The sequence below is a fragment of the Petaurus breviceps genome, unplaced genomic scaffold (assembly GCF_028583685.1).
Source record: "Petaurus breviceps papuanus isolate PSGF00001 unplaced genomic scaffold, PetGlider_PUasm1.0 38, whole genome shotgun sequence".
In the NCBI taxonomy this organism is placed as follows: Eukaryota; Metazoa; Chordata; class Mammalia; order Diprotodontia; family Petauridae; genus Petaurus; species Petaurus breviceps.
In genome coordinates, this window is record NW_027186304.1 from 74,904,707 (window position 1) to 74,913,737 (window position 9,031).

Below are 9,031 nucleotides of genomic sequence, written 5' to 3' on the forward strand. Positions count from 1 at the left end.
GGAAGGAAGGAAGGAAGGAAGGAAGGAAGGAAGGAAGGAAGGAAGGATGGGTGGGAGGGAGGGAGAAAAGAAGGGGAAAATAGTCTGTATGAAATGATTCATGATATCCTGTTTTGTCTAAACAGACTAAATCCCTTCACCATTGTGAAACAACAATCTGCTCTTCAGACCTCTGTGGATCATTACTGGCATCATTCTTAATAATAATATAATAATTCCACTTTACCTTTGTAGAACTTGTATCCTTTGACACCACAATTTCTTTTAAGAAAAAAAAAACAGTTCCAATTCTTCTCCATAACTATTCCACTGGAACCATTTCACAGGGGGAATGTAATTAAAGCCATCATGCTTTTGGTGAAAGAAGTTTTGATATTAACTTCCTGTAACAACTTAAAAATACATCTGTTAATTTCATTCAAGATTGCAACCTTCCCTTTCAAGCATTTTCTTTAAGTCTGCTAGGTGGATAGAAATGGAGTCAGGAGGATGCAAGTTCAAAACCAGCCTCAGACACTTGACACTATCTGTGTGACCCTGGACAAGTCATAACCACAATTACCTTTTTTTTTTTTTTAGAAAAGGTTTATTTATTCCTAACTACATTGTCCAATATAATCTTATATTTAGGCTGAAAGAGGGCTTTTCCAATACTGTTCAACAACTCATAGACTTGGTTGACTTTGCCCTTACATCATTGCTTGCCCATCTGCAGTATTTCTAGTGTTTGACGTTTCCCTGGAAGTATTCTCATTCGTGGCTTCTAATGGGAGGACAGCAGAAACCTGGCTCACGAATTACATCTCACAGGTTTCTCCGTCACATTGACAATATTAATATACATAATGAGACTAGTATGGTCATATATTGATTCATTTACAATCATTTTATTATTTAACTGATATAATTGTTTTTGAGAAATATTTTTCAATCTATTACCCATGCCTAAATCCCAAGGAGACAAGAGAAGCCTGATAGATTTAGGGTGTAGAATACCAGAGTCATTTGATAAGGTTTGGTGTTTCAACTAAGCTACAAATTTTATTGATAACATCTATATACTCTTCTGGTAAGCAATTTGGAAGTATTCAAATAAAGTAGCTAAAATGTCTGTATGTTTTAATTTGGGGATTCTACTACTAGGCACATACTCCCAGGAGGTCACTGACAAAAAGAAAGTATCTAAATACGCAAAAATATTTATAGCAGCACTTTTGAGGTACAAACAACTAGAAACAAAGTAGATGCTCATTGATTGAGACGTAGCTAAACAAACTTTGAAACGTAAATTACTGTGCTGAATGAAACTATAAGAATGATGAATACAGAGAAGCATAGAAATATTTGTATGAATTAGGTTTACATGAACTTACTGCATAATGAATACAGAGAAGCATAGAAATATTTATATGAATTAGGTTTACATGAATTTACTGCAAAATTAAATAAGGGGAGGATTATTTACAACCATTGCAACAATGTAAATTATTGTTCATCCTTCATTTTTGAGGAGGATCAATGACATCACACAGTGAAGTCATGATTCCTTGACTCATAGCTGAATTAGATTTAAGTGAGACAGAGTTGTACAGAGTCATCAATGTCCAGTGGCAGGACAGAATCACCCAACCAGTGATGGCCCAGTATGAAGTGGCTGACTCTGGCATCTTAGATATTTGACCAAGCTCTAAGTGCTCCACAATACCTGCTTTTAGCTGCTTTTGGAACAACTTTTCCCCATCTTCCCATTCTGTTGGAGGTGGGTGAAAGGGGAAGCCTTCATGTACTTGAGTGTAGATATCCCCCTAACTCACTAGGATTTGAGGCTGGTCAGTTAGCCTCTCCCTGGTTTAGTCCATCTGCCAAGATGGTTTTACTAAGGTGTGGTTGCAGTGTGTGTTACAGCTTCCGCATCCTCAAAGCTGTATCCAAGGAGAAACCTAATATAATCATCCCCATTTTACAGATGAGGAAACTGAGGGACAGAGGTGAAGTGACTTGTCCAGAGCCAAACAGCTAATAGATGTATGATGCCATGCTGGAACTCAGGACGTCCTGACTCCAAAGACAATTTTGCACCCACTCCACCACCTAGCTGCACCTAGCATGACCGAACTGGGTCTGAACCTCAGCCCCAGCACTAGCTACGCAGTTCTGGGCAAGTCACCTAAGCTTTCTGAACTTTGTTTTCCCCATCTCTGTAATGGGAATCAATTAGTCAAGAAATATTTATTAAATGCCTACTATGGCTCTAGGCACTTTGCCAGATGCTAGAGACACAAGAAAAGGCATAGGACAGTCCCTGTTCTCAAGGAACTTACAAGCAGCAGAACAAGAAGCTGAAGGAGGAGAAAGGGAGAGACCATGACCTTGTAACTAGGTGGGAAATGATGAAGTGTGTAAGCGGGACCTTTTCCTTAAAGAGAGGATCTGGAAGACTCCCTTTGATGCCTACCCTCCATCTTCTTCAATCGGAGGGAGGGAAGAGTCCAGGAAGAAGAGGGTAGATAGTGAGGAGGTCTGAGTTTCAGAGCTGATTTGATCTTACAGGAAGATAAGTTCCCAGAGAAAGTCATAAAGTCTAGGTGAACAGAGAGGTGGAAAGTAGGATATTAATACTTGTGCTGCAGCATATGGGGATATTCAAGGAGGACAAACGCCTCCTGTGTGAGGGCTTACGAAGCCTTGTCAGGGCTGCTCATCCACCTTCGGTGTCTACCTGGCATTCAACCATGTAAATGGAAAGCAAAACAACCACACAAAAAAAGTAAAAAAAAAAAAGGAAAGGAATGCTAGGAAGTTATAAAGAATAAACTTGGCAGCAAAGAAGAGAAATGAAAAGACATTCCACCTTGCTTCTTTGCAGAGGTTGGGGTGGAGGTCCCTAGTTACAGAGCATGATACATAACCTTTTTAAAAAAAATACTTATTCACTGCATTCAACTTTTCTTCTTTCTTCCTCATTTCCTCCCTCTCTTTAAAACATTCTTTGTTATATGGGATGACTATGTATGTATGTGGCAGGGAGGTGGAATCTAAGTGATGTAAAAATAAAAGATATCAAAAAATCTACATTCAAAAATCACATATCTGCTAATCCTCACTAAATTAATATTCATTTGTATGAGACTAGTATAGTCATATAGGGATCTCTTTTTGATCATTCTACTATTTCTACAATTGATATGATTATTTTGAGAAACATTTTTAAATATACTAACCATGTCTAAAATAATGGATATATTAGGTCTTATATTTAGAGCTCTAAAGGATCTAAAAGTTAAGCCATCTAATCCAACTCCCTCATTTTACAGATGAAGAAACAGGTTAATTATTTGCCCAAGATCACATATATAGTTAACTAAAAGAGCCAGGATTCCACTCCAGTTTCTCTGAATCCAATGCCCTTTTCACTGTCCTACATTTCCTGTCTTTATGTTCATATTTCATATGTCCATATAGCTCTAGAAATCTGGCTTTACAAGTTATGCCATGGCCAGGAGACATCTATAGAATCTTGGAAAAGTCATGAGACTTCATTGGACTTCACTTTCCTCATCTGTGAAATAAGAGGATTGTATTAGATCATCTCTGAGGTCCTTTCCAGCTCTAACTATATTAATCAATCAAAATGTAATTTAATGAAATTTTATTAAGCACTTACTAGGTGGCAGGCATTGTGCTAGACACTGGAGATGCAAAGACAAAAAACAAAGTTACTGACCACAAGAAACTTTCAAAACGTTTATTAAGTACTACTTGTGTGCTGAAAACTATGTTTGATGAAATGGTTGGTACAAAATTTGGATAATATAGGGTATCTGCCTCAAGTTTCATGAGACAGTATTTTTAACCTACGTGATATTATGAAGTTTTATGGGAAAAAAATCCCAAACAACTTTCTACTGAAATAATAATATGTTGCCAGAAAAACGAAACAAAACGGGGCCAGGGAGTTCAAATTCAGAATTATCCATTTTTCTCTCATCGCAAAAGAATTATTTCAACCGACGATATTCCCATAACTACCAGGAGATGGCGCTGTGGATTTTAAATCCCGAAGTGAAAGCTTGAGCAGTTCCTCTGCAGGATTTCTTTTTCCTAATTCCCAAAGCATTTGAAAAGTTGCGAAAACCTGTCAGTACAAAACCTTTACCTTTGCAAAGATGCCTAAAGAGTGTAGTGGGGCATGGGAAATAATTCTCTACAAAGCAATAATATATGCAAAAAGAGGGTGGGCAAGTAGACTTGTTTCGCCTTAAGGACAAAATAAATAGATAAATAAAACAAAAACCTTAAAACGAGAAAACTCGCTCAGGTAAAGATCAGAACTAAGAAGACCGGGACAAGAAGAAAAGAGAAGAGATGGGAGGGGCGAGAGCGGAGAAGACAATGAGGGAAGGAGGAGAAGAAAGTTTGCCTTCGAGAAGGCCATTTTCAGCTTTTGCTTTCCTGGTTGCCATTATTTCCATCCACTTAGCTAACTTTGCCCAGACTAAAATACCCTCTTTTCCTTCTTTCTCATTACTTTTGTAAGCGAAAGTCCAGACCACTTGAGGGAAGATGTATCCTGGCTTGCATTTGTTACTCAGTGTAAAAGCTGGGCTAGAAAAAAAAAAAAAAACTGGGGATGAGTGCATCCCTTCAATTGAATTCTTTATCACAATATCCTTAAAGGTCAACTCCCTTTGAAAAAATTACATAAATATATACAGACACATATGCATACATGCGTGTTTACATACATATGAACCTCCTGATTTTGTTGAGGCTGAAGTTCTTCTGAGACACTTGGAATTCCCAAAGTGATGCTTCACCTCTCCCCTCTCCCCCTAAATAAGAGGATATTGCATAGCCTGAGATTTTCCGGCTTCCCAACCTTTATCACCCCGACCCCTCAGAAAAGGTAACTGCTTCAGTAACTACCTAATAAACTAGTGGCAATGTTGTTTTAATCATTCAAAGCACCAAGCTTTGTGAGACCCGGAGACGTGGCTGAAAAGATCTGGGTAACTAAATGATTTTGTGAATAGTGATCCAGGGAGTTAATCCGCATCTATTTCTTGCTTCCTGGACAGCTGCCTTGGAAGTGATGACCTCGTCATCTAGAACAGCATGGACCATGGCCCTCCTCCCCATGCACCTCAATTTCTCACGCCTCAACCCAGGTTCAGTGACTGGACTGACCCCTCAGTAGCCCCCAAGCGGGCTTCCTAAGTGCATCTGCTGTATTGACTGTATCGGGCTTATCCTGTTGGTGGACAGGCGTCAAATGCTGACTGCAAGTGAAAGTTCTTCTCAGCCTGGCGCAGGTAAGAAGGGCGCGCCCTGTGGATCCAACGTGTGTATACCTCCCACCCCCTTCCTTAGGCTATAGAGTAAGTTGCACTGTTAGAAACCCGACATTTGGCAGTGGCTGTTTTGCTGGGACTGCACAGGTTCGCAAACACTGTTTGTTCCAAATCCACTCTTCCTAAAGTCACAGAATGGTCTCTGCGTGTGCAAACACCGCCCAGAGCTATTGAAAACCACAAAGGTCCCAAGATCGAACGACTTTTGTTGAACTTTGCAATTGACCTAGAATCTTTTTTTTTTCTTAAGAAAAAGTCCTGTACAATTTCCCATCCTTCCCCCTCCCCCAACAGAAAAAAAAAAAACAAAAAACAAGCAAACAAACTCGGGTGCCCTTTGTATTCTAAGTTGTAACTGAACTCCTAGAGTCTTTTTCTTCGGTTAGCAGCAGGCTATCTATAGGTACTGGGTCAATGACAGGGCTACCAATCAAGAAAAGATCTTTGGTTTGACTTTACAAACACGGGCTGAACTAGAGCTTTCATTTTATTTTTGTTTTAACTTTGAGTGTCTGGAGCTGCATGTGGTACCCCCAAAAAACATTATAAATAGGTCTCTCATTCACCCCCTCCACCCATGGAGTTTTTTTAAAACCCAGGCTAAATAGGAGCTCTGTCGAGCGCCTAATGTTCTAATTTCAATGGTGTGCTGATTGCTGAATATTCCAGCATCATTCAGAGCTGTAGGTGTCATCCCTCCTTCTGCAGTGAAACTGTCTTAATCTTTATAAAATACGCTTGGGCGTCAGTAAATTTCAAAGTCTAAACGCAGAATGGGGGGATTCTGCCTTCTAGCAAATCAAGAAATATTCACCTACCACAATTTTATGTTAAGGGGAGATCTGTTCTTTGCTCTTTTAAAAAGACATTGTCAGTAAACCTTTCCGCCAATCACCACTGGCAGGTAACAGAGCTTGTGGCTGTAGCTCAGCAGGGAAAGAAGGAAAGTTCCTTCTTCTCTCCCATCTCCCGTTCCTGTTAAAAGTAAGGGGTGGTTCTGTATTATTCTGGTTTCTGATCAAACCAAGCTTCATTCATCGATCAACTTAAAAGCTTTTCAAAGCTGCAGATCAACTTTCGACATCCTGAATCAGGAAATGGAGCTGCCTTTGATACCCACGTTCAAGGATTTCGAACTTGTGACTTAAAATATGAGTTTCCAAAAAAGCCTGTCCACCTTTCGCCAGTAGAAGAAAGTTTGAGAATGTTTTTTTGTTTGTTTGCTACCGTCTTCTATCTCTGGCAATTGACATAGATGGCGGGTTCAGTGTCTATCCTTCTCTCCTCCACTCTTACCCATCCAGGCTGCTTGTTACCCAAATAATGAAAGAGATGACGCCTAGATGGTGACATAGGGCTGTGTTACAATTAAACCAGGTAACGAGACACTGGGCAGATGTGTTTTCATTGCACTGTAAGATAAATGCAGTGTTAAATGCCTGACAACTTCCCAGAAGCAATCAGCAAAAGTTTATGAGTGCATAAACCTCAAAGACCATTCCCCGGGTGTTTTTATAAGCCCCGCATTTAAAGCTTCTATAAATTCTTCTGCCGGCTTCCAAAGCAAAGTTACTCAAGACTATTAAACACCCATCTTCTCCAGGGAACCGAAGAGAGTTAGTCACTGGCTTTCTGGTTTGAGAAATGGGAGAGAATTTCCCCCTCCCCTTTAGTAAGTTAAATTTGCAAATGCATGAAAGTTTGCACATCAAAAGAATGATGAATGATTAGGGAGACACGACCGGGTTTGGGGGAGGTGAGCCTGGGATGAGATGGGAGGAGGATAAAAATAAGGAGTGAAAATATTTTGTCCAGTAAATTCTGAAAATCCAAATCACTACCCGGTATCATGGAATAAATGATGACCCTGTTGGGGGAGTGGTGACATTGGGTTTATTCAAGATCAATACTGGTGGTGACACTCGATGGCCGCTTTATACTTTGTCTATTACACCTGTCTTTTTCACATTGTCATTCCTGTCCCTCGGGAGTATTTGTCATCCATTACCATCAGTTCCTGAGACATCCATCCTTCACCTCCAAAGTCTTCACTAAGGAAGAAGAAGATGTACCACGCAAAAAGTTCCGACCCTAAAAAATTTCAGGGGAAATGAAGTCATACATCTAGGTAAAAGATTTCCTGGGACGAGTCTGTTTGAGCCGGTTGAAAACTGTGCAGTATCAACTCCCTCACCTCCACCCTCCCACCCCCACCTCTAGACCCCAGCTTAAAACCGTGAAATTCCAATGATTTTCCCGTCATCCTTAAGTGGTCCGATGACTTTTACAAGTTGATATTAAGCAGATACAACTTACCTTGGCTTATAGAGAATCCTTGTTTATGATTCCAGTGAAAAATAAGCTGTTCATTGGAAAACAATAACACTACCATGTCTTTGGATTAATAAAGAGGTTAACAGATGCATGGAGTGGGGGCGGGGGCGAGAGGAGGGGGAGACACTGTGGCCTCTATGTAAATGTGCAGTTTGCTTTTCAATCAGGACACGTGCGCAAGCCAAATCTTTCTTACACTCAAGAGTGGGTTCCCAGTTAGCAAAGGCTCGAGCTGCCTGCTCATTTTTAAATGTTTCTGTTCTAGCAAAATCCAAAGACACGTAAGTAATGGAAGGCTACGTGGTACCAGGGTCCCTATTAGATGGAATCTCAGGCAATTGCTTGAAGAAAAAAAAAAAGATGGTTACGGGTTTTTTTTTTTCTTTTTTTTTTTTTTTTTTTTTTTTTGCAGGTGAAAATACAAGGGTTTCGGTTGTAGCTATAGCCCTTTCTTTATGAAATGAGGCGCCCAACTGTTCTGATATTACCATTCAAAAACAGGTTCTGTGGCGAACCTCATTTGTGAATCTATTACAGAGATTAATAGATTATTTCTCCTTTTTCAACTAATTCTCAGTGGGGAAATTTAACCATATGGTAAGGAGAGAATTAGAATTTCATCACATTAGAGCAAAATGTAATGAAAAGAGTCCAACACCTGGGGCCAACTCTGAAAGACACAATTAAAAGGATTTTAATGAAACCAGAGAAACCAAAAATTTCATAGCCTTCAGTTATTCTGCCACATAAGAATGATTTACTGGAGGTGTTGGGAAATATTGTTTTTACTTATGTCATAAGAATGAAAACCTGCCACGAAATGCCATGTGCTTTCAGTGATTAACATCCAACGGGGAGGGCAGCTTATGCTGTTTTACCATTAGAGGACCCTGCCGCTGGTTTTCACATCCACTTCCTTAGCAAACCAAGCCCTCTAAGAACAACTGAGACAAAACATTCAGAATCCACATGAATGGATTACATGGTGGTGTGGATACTATCTTTCTGGATAAATAAACAGAGCTGACTCTCTTTGGATTTGGTGGGGCTTGGGGGCGTTGACCTCTGACAAAATTGACTTTGCATGAAGTGGAGAAAAAAAAGTGGCTTTAAAAGTCTGACATTTAGCAAAGTTTGAGAAATCAGTTTCTTTCTGTTAGAGGGCGTGTGCTTCATGATCATTCCCTCCTCAATGGTTATATAGACATGACTGCAAAAAAAAAATGGAAAGAAACTGAAAAAGATGCAAACTCCTCTAAAATCACATTGGTCCTTTGGTCTACATTGGTTTTGCAGTGGGGCAAGAAATGAAGAAGGGAAGCGGAGGGACGGCGCTAGTTAGTTTC